Source organism: Nicotiana tomentosiformis, chromosome 8 (assembly GCF_000390325.3).
Source record: "Nicotiana tomentosiformis chromosome 8, ASM39032v3, whole genome shotgun sequence".
Taxonomy (NCBI): domain Eukaryota; kingdom Viridiplantae; phylum Streptophyta; class Magnoliopsida; order Solanales; family Solanaceae; genus Nicotiana; species Nicotiana tomentosiformis.
The window spans coordinates 137,417,568-137,437,996 of record NC_090819.1 but is presented as its reverse complement, the minus strand read 5'-3'; positions in this window follow the sequence as shown (position 1 = coordinate 137,437,996).

Here is a 20,429-nt window from a genome sequence, read left to right as displayed (position 1 = left end):
TCAATTCAATATGCTCATCATAAGGCTGCTCAACTTTCAATCTAACACAAGTGGAATCATGTAACTAGGACATATTAATGTTGGATGAAATCATGTATTAGTTAGAGAGAATGAACACTTTGTCGTGAGCTAAACATGTTTTTGCCATAACAACTCACAAGTTGCCATTTCAGGCCAATTCACGGGCAACCACAATAATGGGAATAAGGTGAGTTACTCACTGAGGCATGATCTAGGTGGACATGAAAGTCATACTGAAATGGGTAAATAACAAGACCTCCCTGTGACGAATTTGTGATAAATCTCAAGTTGCTCAGAAACTTTATGCGGATAAGTGGCCCCTTTCAATTGGCATGTACGCACATGATAGGTGCTAATATATACTCTCATGTTACTAGACAATGAAAAGGATTCATGATACTATTCATAAAGGAGTAGAATAATTGTTCCAACCATAGAAGTCACATATACCGGAGAGGAAAACAGTGACTCAAGAAGGATCTCAACACTAGGCTACTTTCCATTGGATATGATACCGCATAGGTAAATATTACGGTGATGCATGTATAGGCACAAATGAGCAGATATTATCCATTTGAATCAAAAGGTTCTGTATGAAATTCGTCAGGTATTGTCCCTTGTTGAGAATTTAGGGAAGCAGTGGGAAGTATTAACCTAGGGTTATAACGCAATTCAAGAACCCATTATAGAACTCAATTTCTCAAGAGATTGTAAATATAAGGAATTGTGATAAAGAGGCTTCACGAATATTGTGCCTCGTTCTAAGAGTAGATACAGAGAACGACTCATAAAGTTGTTTCGGTTCTATCCCAACTTCCATAGTAACATAAGAGGTGACATATGACAAAGTGGAACCAGAATCAATAAGAACATACACATCATGAAATCGGACAGTCAATATACCTGTAACCGCATCTGGAGAAGCCTCAAACTATTGACGTCTCCTCATAGGATAAAACCTGTTGGGCCCTCCAGAGCTCTGAATACCACCCCAAGATATTTCACGCCCTGCAGGCGTTATAGTGCCTCTAGCTGGGGGAGGCGTTGTGGATGTAGTAGCTACAGAACTGGCTGGTTGTGCCATACCCTTGCCAATGCTCTGGCAAGACAAGTAGCAATCTCTTTGAAAGTGGCCCGTCATACCACACTTGTAGCATACTTTTGTACCATAGTGACACACTCCTGGATGGCATCTCCCATACTTCACACAACGGGGATGAGGTCCGCAGAACTGACTCATCTCACTGACCTGATATTTACCCTTTTTGCATACATCATCAGCATACCCCTTATCCTTCCTCCAAGCTTCCAATGCGGGATTAATAATTCCAGCACCGGATTGTTGTATGGGCCTTTGGAATTGCCCAAAGATACCACCTCTAGCGCGCTGCTGAACATACACACAACACGACGCCAAATGTTCATCCCCGCATGACGGACAAAACTGGATGGGTGTACCCAACCTAGGGCATTTGTTCTTCTTGTGCCCCCTCTTTCCACAGCCATAACATATTTCAAGGGTCATCCAACATGTTCCCAAGTGTCGCTTCTTGCAAATCACACAATCTGGTTCATTAGCACCAACAACTCTCTTCCGTTTCTTAGATTCTCTCACCACACGATCCAATGGTGCGGTGACAGTGGTAGGAATAAGGACACTTCCCTTAGCAACAAGTTCTTCCAACCCCTCCACGGCTCGACGCATTCTCCCAACAAACTCTTGTGTAATCTCCCCCAGATTCAATGGAGCGGTCATTCCCTCCTCGTTGTTTTGAACTCGTGGATTACTCATCTGAAAAATATCATGAGACATACTGAGGAAATTAGCTTCCTATATTGAGCTCTATCGCACGATTCAGGAGTATCAAAGAAGTGTGAAATTCCTAAATGTCCAAGTAGCCTCCCCATTATAGATGTGGTCGACAACACACCGATAAGAAGGACTCTACTAGACACGGCTCCGAGACCTCCTAGGACACTTTAAAACCTTAGGCTCTGATACCAAGTTTGTCATGCCCCAAACTCAAGGAGCGCGACCGGTGCTCAACCGAGAGAACCCGGCCGAGCAAGCCTATTAGACCTCCTTCTACCCAAACTCATCCATGAATAAAGAGGAGATGTACTCCATTATTCAATCACTGAAAAGATTTTATTAACAACTTCCTTTTCATTCCCATTAGTAGTTTCATTCATAACTTCCAAAACATTACGAGTTTATAGAATTAATGAAAAACATAATTTCCAAGTACAAACATTTCTAGTTCAATTCCCAACATCAACCATAACCCACAACCTGTCTACGGAGCCTCTAACTACAATAGAAGAGTAATATGAAAATGCCGGCAACAAGGCCCCGACTATACCTCAAAACACTGTACATGAGAAGAAAAATATACATGACCCCAAAATAAAGTGGGGCTCACCAAATCAGCTGAAAAGGGTGTATTGCTATCACTGATCAATGCCGCCTGTTGAAGAACCACCTGCATCCATTAAAGATGCAGTGCCCCCGGCAAAAGGGACGTTAGTACTGTCGAATAGCACTAGTATGTATAGCTAAAAATCCTCTTTCAAAATAGAATGCCCATATAAGAAAAGGCAACACATAGAAACAACAAGTCACAATCAACAATATCCAAACGTCCAGTTAAAACATAATAATTTCCAAAATACAAACTTCATATATAATTTTGGTTGGGAGATCATTAGCATCGATATACCACCGTCTTTGTTAGCATGGAATCCGATCATGCCCAATCGGCTAGGCCATCTCCCCACAAACAATGTGGTTTGACATGTGATGTGAAAGAAAGTTGTTACCAAGAGTAGTACCACCATATGCGTAATATGGCGTCTGATCTCCACCCGATCAGCTAGGCCGCCTTCCCACATATGCCGTGCGGGTTGACTTTTCCAATCCACAAAGGTTCCAGTTTCAACCCAATTAAGGGGAATAATATCACAATCCACCCCTACACCATCACGTGTAGTTTCAGGTGTGGGCCTTATGACCCACCCTTCCTCGGTAATGCTACTGATGCTCCCAAAAATAGTTTTGATTTGATTTGCAAACAAAAATATCATAAATACAATTGTACTCACCTCAATATCTTTCACATTGTATGAATTCGTATTAGTATTTCCAGTCATTCACAACGATAATATTTCCTTGGCTCATTAGGCCATTCACAAGATTCTTTATTCCTATCACGATGGCCATATTTCATATTCCACACTTTCAGCTCTTTCAATTTCAAAGATCACCATCAATTATTAACATATAGGATATTTTAAAAATCATATACTTCAAATCCATTTGAAATGAAAACTTCAAACACAAATGGTTTCTTCCCAAAGAATGAAGCATACCAACCAATAATAGAAACACACATGAAAAATCATAAACAGTCAATACACCATTTACTCTTGCAATACTCTCCCCCAGAAATGACAATGTACAATTTCAACACATGAATATATAGAACTCGAATCACACTGGATATATTTATAAATCAAAGCATTAGTTAAAGCAGCCACTAATGGGCATGAATTTAGTATAAAAGTGACCTCAAGTTGGCCAATCTTACTGCTGCACTCTGCAGAGTGATTATGCGGCCGCATAATGGGCCGTATAAACATGCCTTTCCGCCAAATATTTTCATTTACTTTCCAGCGCAATGTTCAACCCAAAAAGTCCGAACCACGGCGAGCTTGCGAGCCTTGAAGATCTTATACCATCCTCAAACATGTAAGCCTACTCCGGCACCACGAAACCTTGAATTCACTTGCTAATATTACGGGGCTTTACACTGAAATACTTCAAACTTTTCTGGGGTGTTACATAACTCATATGGTGTATATCCATAAAATCATCTATTTTTGTCCATGAATTGACTATCAAACCAAAGATTTACCATTTCTCTCAAAACCATTACAATCTAAACATGGATAAAAATGATAACCAACGGAAATAATCAAGTTAAAACATACAAATAAAGGTCATATATTTACCCCCTTGTTGAGACAAGAACGACACCGTAAAAAGCACCTCAAACGGAGCTCTACAACTCAAGATATGCTCAAAATACTAAAATGTTCGGTTTTCCGCATGTAAAATAGTGCCCAAGTAATTTTTGTTCTTCGCCTTTGAGGGACACGATCGCGATCGCGAAGAGAAATTTTTCGCGTTGAATGGTCAACCCAGATTTCCTTCTTCATGTTCGCGGGACCTCTCTCGCATTCGCAAAGAACAAAGTTCGCACCATAAACCAACAATCTTTCCCGACACGAAAATGGACATAACTCTCTCATACGACCTCAAAATTTGATGATTCTTGTTGCTATAGTTCCATAATTACGATGTGAATATAATGGTTCAATCCAATCACAAATAAATAGTCGTTTTCTCAATCTGGTACCCTTTATGCCCAAAGAAACAACGTTGAAACATCAAATAAGAGTGTGACACAACCCAAACACATCTAAAATACTCCCGAGGCCCCCGGGACCTCGTCCAATCACACAAACCAGTCCCAAAACATAACACGAACCTAATTGAGGCATCAAATCATATCAAACAACATCAAAATCATGAATCTCACATCAATTTAAGCCTAATGAACTAATGAAGTTTTAAACATCTAAAATTCATGTCGAACCATACCAAATCAATCCGGAATGACCTCAAATTTTGCATGCAAGTCCCAAGTGACATAACAGACCTATACCAACTCCTAGAACCATAATCAGAATCCGGTATCAACAAAATTAATTCTCGATCAAACCTATTAACCTTCTAAAACTTCAATCTTCCTACTTTTGTCAAAAAGTATCAAATTAACCTACGGATCTCCAAATCCAAATCTAGACTAACGCCTAAGTCCAAAATCATCATTTCGACCTAATGGAATCATCAAAACTCCGAGCCGAGGTTGTTTACTCAAAAGACAAACCCTTATCAGCTCTTCAAACTTAAAGCTTCCGAATTGAGAATTATTCTTCCAAACCAACTCTGATCTTCCCGAAAATCTAATCCGACTATACGTGCAAGTCATAATACATGAAGTGAAGCTACTCAAGATCTCAAACCACTGAAGGACATGCCAGAGCTCAAAACGACCATTCGGGTCGTTACATTCTCCCCTACTTAAACATACACTTGTCCTCGAACGTGCCAAGAACCGTTCCATAGTTGCCCAAAATCACTGTTTAGCACCTCGTACAACTGTTCGTACCACCACAACCCATATGAGCACATTATCTCAAGCCAAACTAAAGATCCTTCCTGCTACCTTCGCACACAAGCCTTAAAACCAAATTCTAACATCTGAAATTCTCTATGAGACCTGATTCTAATGTACGAGCACCATATCAATCTCAACACACTCTACCAAACATGACCATGCACCCATGCTGAACCCACACAATGCATCGCATAATTCGTATGCACGTGATATCATCTTCCAACCGTAGAAACTGCAAATTCACTAACTCTATGCCCGTAGTATGCCTCATAACACGTATAAGCCCTGATCCGACCGTCGCGATACTACAACAATTAAAACGACACGTAAAACCTCATAACTACCTGCCAAATCAATAAATCATGGAGTCTCTCCACTTGACAAGAACCATTACCTTGTTCTGAACTGAATAGTGATATTTTCTCTTTAATATAACTTACATAAATTCGATCGCACTGATTTAAGGTCTAATAACCTCATCTCACCCAGTACAAGTTTCCCGGGCAATAATGCTCCTCAAACATCGTCTAAAATCTCATATGACGCCATCAATGCGCCAACAAGATATAGCTTGAATATGACCCATAAGGAAGAACAAACTTTAACAAAGAACTACCCAGCCCGCTTAACAAATAAAATGGCCAAACAGATGCTATGAACCTATCTCAAAAATGAGAAACAAGGCACACAAAATAAGTATAAGGAACCGTACTCAACATCTCACGGTTGCGGCGTGCAGCCCGATCTACACATGATATCGTTGCGGCGTGCAACCCGATCCAAACATCATACATATGGTGGCGTGCCACCCGATCCACGCATCACATTCTATAAGTAAATACCTACCGAGAGAGAATGCTCATACCCACAAAATGCCCGAATATCGACCACAAGCATGCTAAGATTATAAACACAACCCTGAGGAGACAGATAGCTCTGTGCGCTACAAAATGCCAAGCACAACTAAGGTACCATAACGACCTGCATCTTGAGAGCCATCTTGCTCATATAACTCCACAAGATACACAGGATCACAACCCACGTGGCATAATAGAGTATTACATAGAATAGCTGATGGCAGGAATAACATCCAACGCTCGAAGACTCCTCCATAAGCAATGTTATGCTGAATGAACACATCCGACCTGATTTAGAGCATACATTCACCTAAGATCTACCAACGGACCGATCATCCCATACTGGGCCAAATAACCTTTCAAGGATCCATAATGACCCTATTCATGATAAATACGAGCAGTCATCCAATCTGGAACACACTCCCACAGTCCACAACCAAAGGAATAGAGCGCCTCTCAGTCATAACCTCTCCCATTGGTGACAATACCAAAATCTCCAAACCTAATTTCAATCTATAACAATCAAATAACTAACACGTCACACTGATACGACCTTCCCGTGGGATGTACTCCCACAACCTTCTGCATCAGGCAGTAAAATCTGAATATCAATGGCTATCGAGCATGTTATTTCTATAGTCCTAGTCAAGCATTCGCATTCAATACCCAACACTTCTTCCACAAAACAGACAATCCCTCGGCTACCCAAAAATAGCGAAAACATACTCAGAACATCTGAAATCCTCCCCCGCTCCTCCGAGCTTGTGACATTCTTATCAAAACTGAACCACAACTTTGATCCTCAACATCGAATTTCCATATCGTTCACTGTACTTATCATGCCGTTACGTGAGAGTACACGAATTTCATCATAACCCCTGAACCACCAGTAGACAAAACACTTCATCGTCTAGAACCCTTTCACTCCACTTATTTCAGAAGAACAATTGCAACACGCAACCGAATTACCATAATCATAAAAAATACAAACCTCAAGTCATGGTCTAAATCGCCATAACTCTTCCGGGATTCATTTACACATAACAAGTCCATCAGAATCAATTACTTCCAAATCAATCAAATTACGGTGGCTCTCAAGCCCGCATGTACAGCCACGAATCATTTGTATAGCTTAACACACCGAAGGAACAGATCATTTCCACAACTATGCTGATCCAAACCATTGCAAACTGACCCAACTTCTTCCAATTTACTATTCACTTACCTTCAAGATAATAATAGCTCCCCTCAAACACATAACAGACCTCAAACAACACTCATCCTGAGATAACCAAATCACAAGACCACACCATCTCAATACCCATGATCCATCTCATACCCTCCTCATGCACTCAATAGTATTTCCAACTGATACACCCTTTTCTAAAAGACCTTGCACGAATCCAAGGTTGTTTCTCCTATTTCTCCAACACTACACTGCATACTGATGATAACATAGAAATTCCTCAAGTATTCTTCATACTCTGCTATAAAATCTCGGTCCTCCGCCACATAACGAACCTAAAATCCTTAGACACCACACCTAAATTCTTGAGCCCACTAGAACCACTATTGAGAGTCACCTACTTTGACCTTTTCCCGAATATATAACCAAATTCTAATGCGTTGTTAGCATATGAACACTCCCAAAGAAGCAACCGGATGAATTCCTTTCCTTGTACGTCACACCCATAATAAGCATACACTCTGAGTCATCCCAAAATCTGCACATGAATCGATAAGGTGAAATGTAGCACGCATTCATCAAGTTCTTTGCCTGAATTTCCCTTGATATTTCTTTCCTTAGTCATATCTGATTCATCAATATACTGATAACTCGATACTTCCAAGGCACATAACCACATGACATAATCGTAGAAGGTGGGCTCCCTCACTTAGCTTTAAGCTACAATACATAAATACATAATCGTAGATGGTGGGATCCTCCATGCTCGCGCACCAGCTGTAAAAGTCTGTTCATTCCCCATTAGCATCAACTGAAGGCCCAACTATACGTTCCAAACTTGAAGTCATGTTGTATCCCAAAATGATAACCAAGCTTTCACACACCTCTTCGTTCCAAGCAAATTCCTTTATGTAATATTCAACCTTCCTCAGTACAGTATCCACCATCCCCAATGAAATTCATAGACTTAGTCATTGTCCACTATGATCCCAAAATCGCTCTAAACTTTCTCAAGGCATGTGGCTATCCCACCACAGAATCCATACACTACTCTACCACTCCCACTTAGGTTAAACCATCTCCTTAAGCAACTACTAGGCCTCTGTTGTTCATACTTGACCTGCTAACAATTCAATCACTGCAAGACACCTCTCACCCATGTCCTTCCTCCTCCTTTGCTACCAAAATAGTACCTCAAATCATAATTCATCCTTGTAGCTCCCGAACGGATAAACTGCCACCAACTCTGAGCCTCCATAAAGATCATCTCTCTCGAGCCAACAACATTAGAAATGTCAATTCGACTCTGAAGTCGCCTTACACTGCCATCTATGATAATAGCAACTCATGCACCATCCCTTAACACCCTACCCCGAAGGCAATTCAAAGGAGACAATAACACTGAGGAGCCTTAATGTGTTCCAACAAGGACGACGACACCACATCACAAATGAGAATTCTACCATGCCTGAAAATATCAAGTTTTGCTACTCCGTCAACTAAGGCCTGAACACCCACAGTCTGATTGCCTTTCCTCCGCTGGAATTAAACGCCGAACCTCTAAACCATGAATCGAGTAAGCCTCCTTTCGAGTCATTCACTGCCGCGACACATAAATAAGCACTCTACCATTTACACCAATATTGCATGACAATAACGCATGAACATCATAATGCACTATACATAGCCTCAAAACCGTAGGCAACACTAATAGTGGGCTAAAACAACTAAACACCCTTCCACAAGGCGACGATATTAGCTTGTTCGAATATGCAGGGAGAAATATCCTGCACCACATCTGCAGTACCACTACAACTCCTCGATGCTCAATTTATAACAAGCGCTCAACATTGTATTAGAATGAGTAGGAAGGAAATAAAGGCATAAGATTCAATGAAATCAAATCGTACGATGAGGAATAAAGAAGGGAAGTTCTCCTAACAGCCATGTATCCTCTCGATGATAAGTACAGATGTCTCTGTACCGATACGCAAAACTCTACTAGACTCTCTCATGACTCGTAAGACCCAAGTGAACCTAGAGCTCTGATACCAAGTGGTCACGACCCAATTCCCATAATAGGTCATGATGGGACCCAACGTCACCGTCAGACAAGCCAACGATAAACTACCAACTTAATTATTTATTTTACTATTTTTGAAATCGTGAATCTTATTAGATAAGGATATTAATGCATTGAAATCGTAGATACATACAATTTAAATAAAACATAAAATAAAAATGTGTCAACTTAAGAAAAACCATAAACAAATTCTTAAGCATCCCCAAGACCCGGTGTCACAAGTGCATGAGCATATGCTAAAAAGTGCAATAATAATATAACATCTGTTTGGAATATAAAATAGATAGGATGTAACGACCCGACCGGTCATTTTGAACCCTAGCACGACGTTTGGCAGTTTGAGGCCATTAGTAACTTCACTTCATGTTTTATAACTTGTACGCATTGTCAGAATTGAATTTCAGGAAGTTCGGAGTTTATTTGGAAAGAAAATTCTAAATTCGAAAACTTTAAGTTGGAAGAGTTGACTAAGGTTTGACATTTGATTAAACGACCTCAGAATTGGGATTTGAAGGTTCCAGTAGGTTCGTATGATGATTTCAGACTTGGGCGTATATCCGAGTTGAGTATCGGGTAGTCCGGGATCATTTGGGCACTTATTATAGAAAGTTCGCATTTTGAAAGTTTAAGAATTTTTTAAGTTTGACTTGAAGTGGACTTTGGTGTTATCAATGTCCGTTTGAGGTTCCGAGCCTTGGAATAGGTTCGTATCGTGATTTTGTAACTTGTGTGTAAAGTTTGGCGTCATTACGAGATGTTTAAGTATAATTCAGACGCATTCGACAAAGTTTGAAAGTTTGAATGTTGAATGAATAATCTTGATGCTATTTGACGTGATTTGAGACTTCGACTAAGTCTGTATTGTGTTTTGGATTTTGTTGGTATGTTTGGATGGAGTCCCGGGGGCCTTAGGTGCGAATCGGATTGGAATCAGATCGAGTTTAAACTTAAAGAATTGTTGAAGCTTAAAGCTTTTGGTGTGATCGCACCTACGAGGTTTTAGCCGCAGGTGTGAGACCGCAGAAGCGGTCAAGGGGTCGTAGAAGAGGTTTTGGGTGATCTTGGCCAGTGGTCGCGGGAGCGAGGAGGATTTTCGTATCTGCGAGCCCGCAGATGCGACGAGGCTCCACAGATGCGGAGTTGGATAGGTGTGACTGGCTTCGCAGAAGCGGATGGGCTCTGCAGTAGCAGAAGCGCATAAGCGAGGAAAGGTCTGCAGAAGTGGCCTGGCAGATGCGAGCTTTGGGCCACAGGTGCTGCTGGTCAGGGCCTAAGTAACTTCCGCAAGAGCGGACATTTGTTTCCCAGAAGCGGAGCTGCAGGTGCGGCTAGGGTGCCCGCAGGTGCGAAGATGCCTGGGCAGAATATATGTTGCTCAATCGGGATGTTTGCTCATTTCCCTCATTCCTCTTTTGCTTGGACAATTTTTGGTGCAATTTGGAGGAGCCAACTTCATCATCTACCTTGAGGTAAGGAGCTTCTACACATTGTGATCTAAGTACATGAGTTATATATGGATTTAAATATGGATATGGGTAGAAATTGTGGGATTTTAGAAGAAAATCTAAAATTTGGTGTTTTTGGATTTTGACCACGAAATTGGACAAGAAATTATGAATAAATTGTATATTTGAGTTCATGGTGATTATTTTCAAGAATTTTCGGAATCCGAGAACGTGGGCCCGATGGTTGATTTTGTTGAATTTTCGAGCGGAGTTAAGAATTATTATAAAATGTTAAATTATATGCATTGGAGTATATTTTGATTGATTTGCACATTGTTTGATTAGTTTCAGATCGTTTGGCTTTGAATTGAAGAGTTAGAGATGCATTGGAGCCGATTATGGAACTTCGGAGCGAGGTAAGTCTCTTGTGTAACCTTGTGAGAGGGAAACTACCCCCTAGGCAATGTCATTGTTATGTGCTACTAGTTGTGGGTGTTACGCACGCACGAGGTGGCGAGAGTTCATACGTAGCTAAAGCATGTTTATGTCCGGGTAGACTTAGGACTTTATCATGTAATAATTAAATTTTTCGAACTCCATTTGCTAGTTAAATAATTAAATTTATAATGGAAATTGATTTAGAAATACATGCATATACTAGGTCGAGTTTTATTACTTTGAGTTGTTGGCCAATTAATTGAGAAACGGTAAAGGTTATATTTACTTTATGCTCGTGTATTTGTATTGTAAGCACGTGCCTCGTAACTCGATAAGTTTCCTTCCTTTTCTTGTGGAGCGGGCCGAACGCCTAGGTAGTATAATAGATGCATCTATGGTTCGTGTCGTTCGACCCTCAGCAGTGTACACATTAATCTGGATCGGGTCGTACGACCTCGGCATAATCGTGCGTTATATCGCTAGCAGTCCGAATATTCATGAGATTTTCCTTTCACTGATGCCTAGCATTTATCATTGTATTCCTTATCCGTTTGTTACTGGCACTTAATATATACATGAGCTATTGAGATAGAATACGAGATTGAGAAGTTCATATCCTTAAAAGAAATTTTGAAAGATTATGTAAATTACAGTTTTACCCCATTATTACTGTTGTACTTCATATCTGTTTAGGATTTAACATACTGCTTTATTGGACCTCTAGTAAGTGTCGATGTCTACCCCTCATCATACTTCTCCGGGGTTAGGCTAGATACTTAGTAGGTACACGTTGATTTACGTACTCATGTTGCACTTCTCCACTAAATGTACAGGATCTGACAGGTTCATCTGGTGGTCGTCCTGGCACATAGGCGCAACTACTGAGGAGACTTTATGGTGAGCTGCATTCCAGGCTACGCATCCCAGCCCACAGAGTCTTCATCGTACTATTTACTTTATCTTGTCTAATTTACATTCCAGACAGATGTTGTGTTGTTATTGTATTTCCTAGTAAATGCTCATGCACTTGTGACACCGGGTTTTGGGATATGCTAGTTGTTGGTTACAGACTTATATATTATTATCACCGTTCATTTTTTTTTTATAAATTACTACTTATGCATGTTGCCATGGATTTAAAAGCGTAAATCTCCTTCCTTAATACAATTTATGATTTCTAAAGTAATAAAATGAACAATGAATGTGATAGTTCACTGTTGGCTTGCCTAACGACGACGTTGGGTGCTATCACGGCCTATAGTGGGTTTTGGGTCGTCACAGCTTGATATCAGAGCATTAGGTTCACTTAGGTCTCATGAGTCATGAGCAAGTCTGGTAGAATCTTGCGGATCGGTACGGAGACGTCTGTACTTATCTTTGAGAGGCTACATGGTTGTTAGGAGCACTTCCCTTCTTGATTCCTTATCATGCGATTTGATTTCCATTGAAGCTTATGCCTTCATTTCCTTCCTACTCATTCTTATATGATGTTGAGCGCTCATGTCAATTGGGCATCTAGGAGTTGCAATGGTACTGCAGATGTGGTGCAGGATGTTTCTTTCTATGTATTTGATTGGGCTATAGTCGTCGCCTCATGGAGGGATGTTTTGTCATTTCAGCGCAATGTTAGTATCGCCTACGGGTTCGCGGCCATGCACGGTGCATTTTGATGTTTATGAGTGGTTATCACGCAGTGCTAGCATAAATGGTAAGGTGCTTATTTATTTGTCGCGGAAATGAATGACTCGAAAGGAGGACTACGCGGTTTATGGTTTAGAGGTTTGTCACTTAATTCCAGCGGAGGAAAGGCAATCGGACAATGGGTGTTCAGGGTTTGCTTGATGGAGTATCGAGACTTGATATTTTTGAACGTGGTGGAATTCTCATTTGTGATGGGGTGTCGTCATTCTTGTTTGAATACATTTAAGGATCGTCGGTGTTATGATCTTCTTTGATTTGCCTTCGGGGCAGGGTATTGTGAAATTATGCCTGAGAAGCGGTTGTCAAAGATGGCGGCGTGTAGAGGTTTCAGAATTTAATCGATATTTCTAATGTTGATGTCTCGAGAAAGATGATATTCGAGGAGGCTTAGAGTTGGTAGCAATTTATTAGTTCGGGTACTACAGAGATGGTTTTTTATTTGAGGCAGTAATTAGGCAGCGAAAGATGAGGAAGGACATGGTGGGAGGTGTCTCGCGGTGGTTGAATTGCTAGCAGAACAAGTATGAAAAGCAGAGGTAGAAAAGTTACTTAAAAGAGATGGGTTTATCAAAGTGGGAGTGGGAGAGTAGCGTATGGATTCCGTGGCAAAATTGCCACATACTTTGAGGAAGTTTAGAGCGATTTGGGGATCATGGTGGACGATGACTAAGTTTATAAATTTCATTTGGGACGGTGGCTATTGTGCTAAGGGAGGTTGAATATGACGGAAAGAAGTTTGTTTGGAATGAAGAAAGGCATAAAAACTTGATTATAATTATGGGATACGACGTGACTTCGAGTTTGGAATGTATTGTTGGACATTCAGTTGATATCAATAGGGAATGAACATACTTGTACAGTTGGTGGGTGAGCGTGGGCTCATGAGGGTTTACTGATTTTGTGGTAGTTGTAACCAGTGCAGTGTCGTTGGAAGATGTCGGTATGGAATTACACATGTGGGCTATCTGCTGTGAGCAGGTTAACAATTGTGTGGTTCTGATGAAAATTCTATGAAGAGTTCTACTTACTACGGTAGAAGGTCGAATATGCGATTGTGGCAGACAATTCGTAATATTCATTAAATATTTAACAAGAGACTGCGAGAAATTTGGCGGGTTGGCGGTGCGCGATCATGGAAATTAAGAAGGAGGAATCTTTGTGGGTTCTACATTTATGTGATTGTAGCTTAAAGCTAAGTGGGGGAGCCCACCATCTACGATTGGATCGCATGGTTGTCTGCTTGTGCGGTTTCGGGTTATCGATGCATTGGTGGATTATTTATGACTAAGAAAAGAAAACATCTAGGGTAATTCGAGCAAAGAACTTGATGAAGGTATTCTATATTTCGCCATTTCAAGCACGAGTAGCTAGATTTTCACTAGGGTTGTGACCCAACCCTAGTGTGTAAACTTAATGGGTGTTGATTTAATGCTTGTTTATGGTTGGGTGTTTATTATTTAGCCTTGTTCTTGCTTTTATTTGTGGAATTAATGGTTGCAAACATTAGTTCATGCCTATTTGGCTTGGTCTCTACTTGAGAAAGAGAGTCTTAGTCTAGAAAAACTTGGCTAACAAGAAATTAGGTCAATTGAGAGATTGAAAATCCCAATTAAAGGGTTGAACCTAGAGATAGTAACAACCCGACTTGAGCTTTTTATCAACTATTTTGTTCAATACCCATTTGGACTTAAGAAATCCAAATTGGGCAAAATCACTCTCTGACCGAGAGGCATTGAATGGGTAATTGAGTGTTGATAGCTATAATATACCCCGACCGATAAAACAAGCTTTAACATTTATATTCCATTAGGCAAACACCTAGTTGAAGGTCATAGCCCTAGGCCTTTTTATAACATTTGAAAAACAACAAAAATAATTTTCTAGTTTTATTTCGCAAATTGTAAACGTAGTTTAATTTAGATTTTAAAACAACCCAATTTTGTGGAAGTGCAAATTTAGATATACAAACTCACGCGCTACAATATATACTACTAACTCCCATACATATAGCTCCTTGTGGAATTTGACCCCGACTCTTGTTGGGTATTATTATTGCATCGACCGTTTTCATAACCTTGAATTAAGGTGTGAACTTGGACGAGATCGATTATCATCCGGTCTCTGGGGAAATATTAGAGAAATGGGAGAATAGTTTTGGATTTGCAGAAGGTCTTTTAGAATGGGTGTACTAGTTGTAGATACTATTGTGCGCATAAGGAGGGTATGAGATGGTTCATGGGTATTTAGACGATGTGATCTCGTGATTTGGGTCACTCGGGATGAGTATTGATTGGGTTTCGTTATGTTTTGAAATGAGCTATTATTGTTTCTAAGGCAAGTTTAGAGTAAATTGGAAGAAGTGGGGTCGGTTAGTAATGGTTTAAATCAGCATGATTGTAGCAATAATCAGTTCCTTCAGCATGTTAAGTTATACAGGTGGTTTGTGGTTGCATGTTCGGGCGTGACAGACACCATAATTTGCCTGATTTCGGAGTTATTTGATTCTTAGGGCCTTGTTGTGTAAATGGATCCCGAAAGAGTTATAGCGGTTTAGCCCATGACTTGAGGTTTGTATTTTCAGCGGTTATGGGAATTCAGTTACTTATTGCAATGGTTCTTTTGAAATGCGTTAAGTAAAAGGTTTCTAGAAAATGGAGTACTTATTCTACTAGTAGTTCAGGGGTTATGATATATTCTGGTACTCTCTCGTAGTGGCTTGATAGGAGCAGTGAGCGGTATGGGAATTGGAAGTGAAGGATCAAGGTTGTAGTTCGGTGTTGATAAGAATGTTACGAGCTCGGAGGAGCGGGGAACGATTTCAGATGTTTCGAGTAAGCGGGCATTATCTTAGTGTCGCCTGAGAATGGTGTTCTGTGGAATATGGCATTATGTATTAACTTGCGGATTCGTGCTTTGCTTTACAGAATTAGTACAGTTGGCGGTATGGAGGTGCAGACTTTGCTACCTGGTGCGGAAGATCGTGGGAGCGTATTCCACGCAAAACTTTTATAAGTGTGACATATTAGTCACTTGATTGTTAAGGATTGAAAAACCAAGTATAGAGATTTTGGTACTATCGCTAATGTGAGATTTTATGCCTGGAAGATGCTTCATTCCTTTGGTTGTGGACTGTGGGAGTTTGTTCCAGATTGGATGGTTGCTCGTGTGTGTCATGAATAGAGACATTATGGATCCTTGAAAGGTTGTTGGCCCAGTATGGTATGATTAGAATTGGCTCGAGGTTCGATGGTGGGTCTAATATGAATGTGTGCTCTACGTCAGGTCAAATGTGTTCATTCGTCATAGCACTATTTACGGAGGAGTCTTCGGGCGTTGGATGTTATTTCCGTCGTCAGCTATTCCATGTAATACTCTATTATGTTGTGTGGGTTATGAGAAGGCTTGATTATTTGCACATGTGTTGTGATCCCGTGTAGCTTGTGGTGTTGTATGAGCAAGATGGCTCTCGAGATGCATGTCATTTATTGCACCTTAGTCACGCTTGAGTTTCATTTCATATGACGCTATCCGTCTCTCCAGGCTTGTATTATGCATTTGGCGTGCCTATGGTTGATATTTGGGCATTTCGTAAGTATAAGCGTTATGGCTTGATGGGTGTTTCCTTATTGATTATTATGTTATTTGGATCGGGTGGCACGCCGCCACAGATATGTTATTTGGATCGGGTGTCACGCCACCACGGGTATATTATTTGGTTCGGGTGGCATGACGCCACAGGTATGTTGTGTGGATCGGGTTGCGCACTACAACAGTGTCATGTTTGGACCGGGTTACACGCCGCAACGGTGTCATATTTGGATCGGGTTGCACGTCGCAACAATGATATGTTGAGTACGGTTCCCTATACTTATTTTCTTTGTATGTCTTGTTTCTCGTCTCCGAGAAAGGTTTATAGCATCTGTTGGCTGTTTTATTTATTACACGGCCTGGGTAGTTCTTTGCCAGAGTTTGTTATTCCCTATGGGTCGCATTCGAGTTGTAGCTTGTTTGCACTATAATGGCTATGTATATGATTTTAGACGGTGTTTGAGGTAGTTTATTGCCCGAGCAGCTTGTACTGGGTGAGACGAGGTTATTGGACCTGAGATCAGCGCGATCAGATTTATGTAGGGTATAATAAAGGGATAATATCGTTATTCAGTTCAGAATGAGGTAATGGTTCTTGTCAAGTGGAAGGACTCCATGATCTATTGATTTGGTAGGTGGTTATTAGTTTTTACACATCTCTTTCATCGTGGCAGTATTGCGAGAGTTGGAACATGGCTTATATGTTTTATGAGGTATGTTGCGGGCATGGATTCGTGAAATTTCAGATGTTGTGGTCGGAAGATGTAATTATGGGCAGACGACTTATGTGGTGCATGGTGTGATTTCAACCTAGGTGCATGATCAGGTTTTGGTATAGTGTGTAGTGATTGATGTGGTGTTCGTATGATAGAATTGGGTCTCGTGGAGAATTACGGATGTTGGAATTTGGTTATAAAGCTTGTTAGCTAAGGTTATAGGGAGGACATTCAGTCTGGCTCGAGTTAATGTGCTCACATGGGTTGTGGTGGCACGGGTAGGTGAATGAAGTGTTAAACAGTGATTTTGGACAACTCCGGAGCGGTTCTTGAAATATTCGAGGACGAACGTATGTTTAAGTGGGGGCGAATGTAATGACCCAACCGGTCATTTTGAGCCCTAGCGCGTCGTTCGGCGGTTTGAGGCCGTGAGTAGCTTCACATCGTGTTTTATGACTTGTACGCGTTGTCAGAATTGAATTTTAGGAAGTCCGTAGTTGATTTGGAAGAAAATTCTAAATTCGGAAGCTTTAAGTTGGAAGGGTTTACTAAGGTTTGACTTTTGATTAAATGACCTCGGAATCAGGATTTGAATGTTTCAATAGGTTCGTATGATGATTTCGGACTTGGGCGTATGTCCGGATTGAGTATCGGGTAGTCTGGGATCATTTCGACCCTTATTATGGGAAGTTGGCATTTTGAAAGTTTAAGAATTTCTTAAGTTTGACTTGAAGTGGACTTTGGTGTTATCGATGTCCGTTTGAGGTTCCGAGCCTTGGAATAGGTTCGTATTGTGATTTATGACTTGTGTGCAAAGTTTGGCCTCATTCCGGGATGTTTAAGTATAATTCTGTCACGACCCAGTTTTCCCTCTGTTGGGTATCGAGATGGCACCTAGTCTTAGGAACTAGGCAAGCCTAATATTTACTGAATAACAACAATAATTAAATAACATCTAACAATTTTTGAAATGGAAATCTCTATAAAATTTACAATTCAGAAAACTGGTAGTATAAGTCATAAGCTCTACTGAGTTACTAGAAAGCCTATAAATACAACTGTTTTGAAATTGAGATAAAACAATGCGAATACAATCTCAGAAGGTGACTACGAAGCCTGCGAATGCAACAACTAGTTTACCTTGAGTCTCCACAGCAAGATCCGTACTGCTAGCGATTGGTCAACTGACTCCACATTTCCTGGCTCTGCACAAAAATGTGCAGAAGTATAGTATGAGTACACCACAGTCGGTACCCAGTAAGTATCAAAACTAATCTCAGTGGAGAAGTGACGAGGTACAATCAAGACACTCACTAGTCAAATAACCTGTGCCATACTAACATAATCAAAAATAAATAGCAGAGATAGCAACAATAATCCACTAATGCTAAAAACAGTAAGGCAGCAACAACACCATAATTATTACTCGAACGAATAAGAAACACAAGTACAACCAATTAAACAAGCTCTTCAAATATAAATCTTTCACACATAATTCTTTCGAATAAACACCCTCAAAATATATTTCTTCAAATAAGTATCCTTCGAATATAAAACTCTTCCAAATAAATATCTCATATCATAATCATAAAATACGGTTCTCGACCCTCTTTCATATTCTCACGGCACCTCGTGCCCATATCTCTAATCACAACCGCACGAACAACTCTCGTGCTAAATATTTCAATACATAAGATCCGCATGATTAATTTATTTTCAATAAAGTAAAGTTACAATTATTTTAAGCCAAGTAAGAATTCAACAAAGAAATGAGTTTATTTTAGAAATAGTTTGAGTAAAGAAAAAATAACATTTCAATTTAAATAAAACATCAGATAATCTATTGCTTCGGATGTAAACTTATTAATTCAAAACATAATAGTAACTTCTTTTATTTAAAACACCTCAGTCATCAAAAATCAGTAAAAACCAGGAATATAAATCTCCAGAGTCTCGTACTAAAAAGCCCAAGCCAACACAATACAACAAGGAATACAAACACATTGTAAAACCCAAATAATAAATCACGGCAGATCACAAGAATTTACCTATCACAGAAATACAAAATAACCAAATTCAAGTGCAACCATAGAGAGATGTCAACAAAAGGGCACTTCCGAGATACCGTCTCGTAGTCCCAAAAGCAAATGCTCAACACGGGATCTCCCGAGGTACCGCCTCGTAGTCCCAAAGTAAATATGCAACAACAGCAATGCCCCCAGGCTATCACAAGTCATCACAATTCAATTCCCGACATAGCCCACCTTGTCTTGCCACGTGTGCAATAATAAAGTGAATGCCCGCCTTGTCTCGCCACACGCGCAGAATAATATTCCCACCTTGTCTCGCCACATGCGCAACCCCCCCCCCACACACACACACACATATATATATATATATATATATATATATATATATATATATATATATATATATATAGCCCGCCTTGTCACGCCGCATGTGCATAAAGCAATAGTAACAATAGCTTGCCAATATCACATATCATAAATTGCACCTCAAGTGCTCAAATATTACAACATATTACAGAATTACACATCAAGTGCTCAAATATTATAATTTCACACATATTGCACATCAAGTGCTCAAATATTTTAACTCGCCACAAAATTCAATAATACATTATTTTCCATAATAAGGAGCCCATGGCTCGACCATAATGTGCACAAAATCTTAATAAATATATCCGGGAGTGATCAACTTTACAAAATAATATTTCACATAAAAATCAAGGTGCCAATTACACTAAAGCATCATATAAAAACAAATCCAACAAAACAAGGATTTAGGCAAGACAATTAAAGGATTTAATAAGTGCCAAGAATTTCTAATTTAATGCATAAGGGCGTCTAAGGATTTTAACCAATGTAATTTGCACATATAAACAAAGTACATACTCGTCACCTTGCGTACATGGTTTTCAATTACACAAATTGCACATAAGACTCAATGCCTAAGGGAAATTTCCCCCACTCAAGGTTAGGCAAGATACTTACCTTTTTGAAGTTATGTCGATATTCCAAAATCGCCTTCTTGCTTGAATTGACCTCCGGACCGCTCAAATCTATCCAAATTAATTGTATAACTTCTTTAAAATTCATCGGAAATAATTCCAGGTAATAATACGTTGACT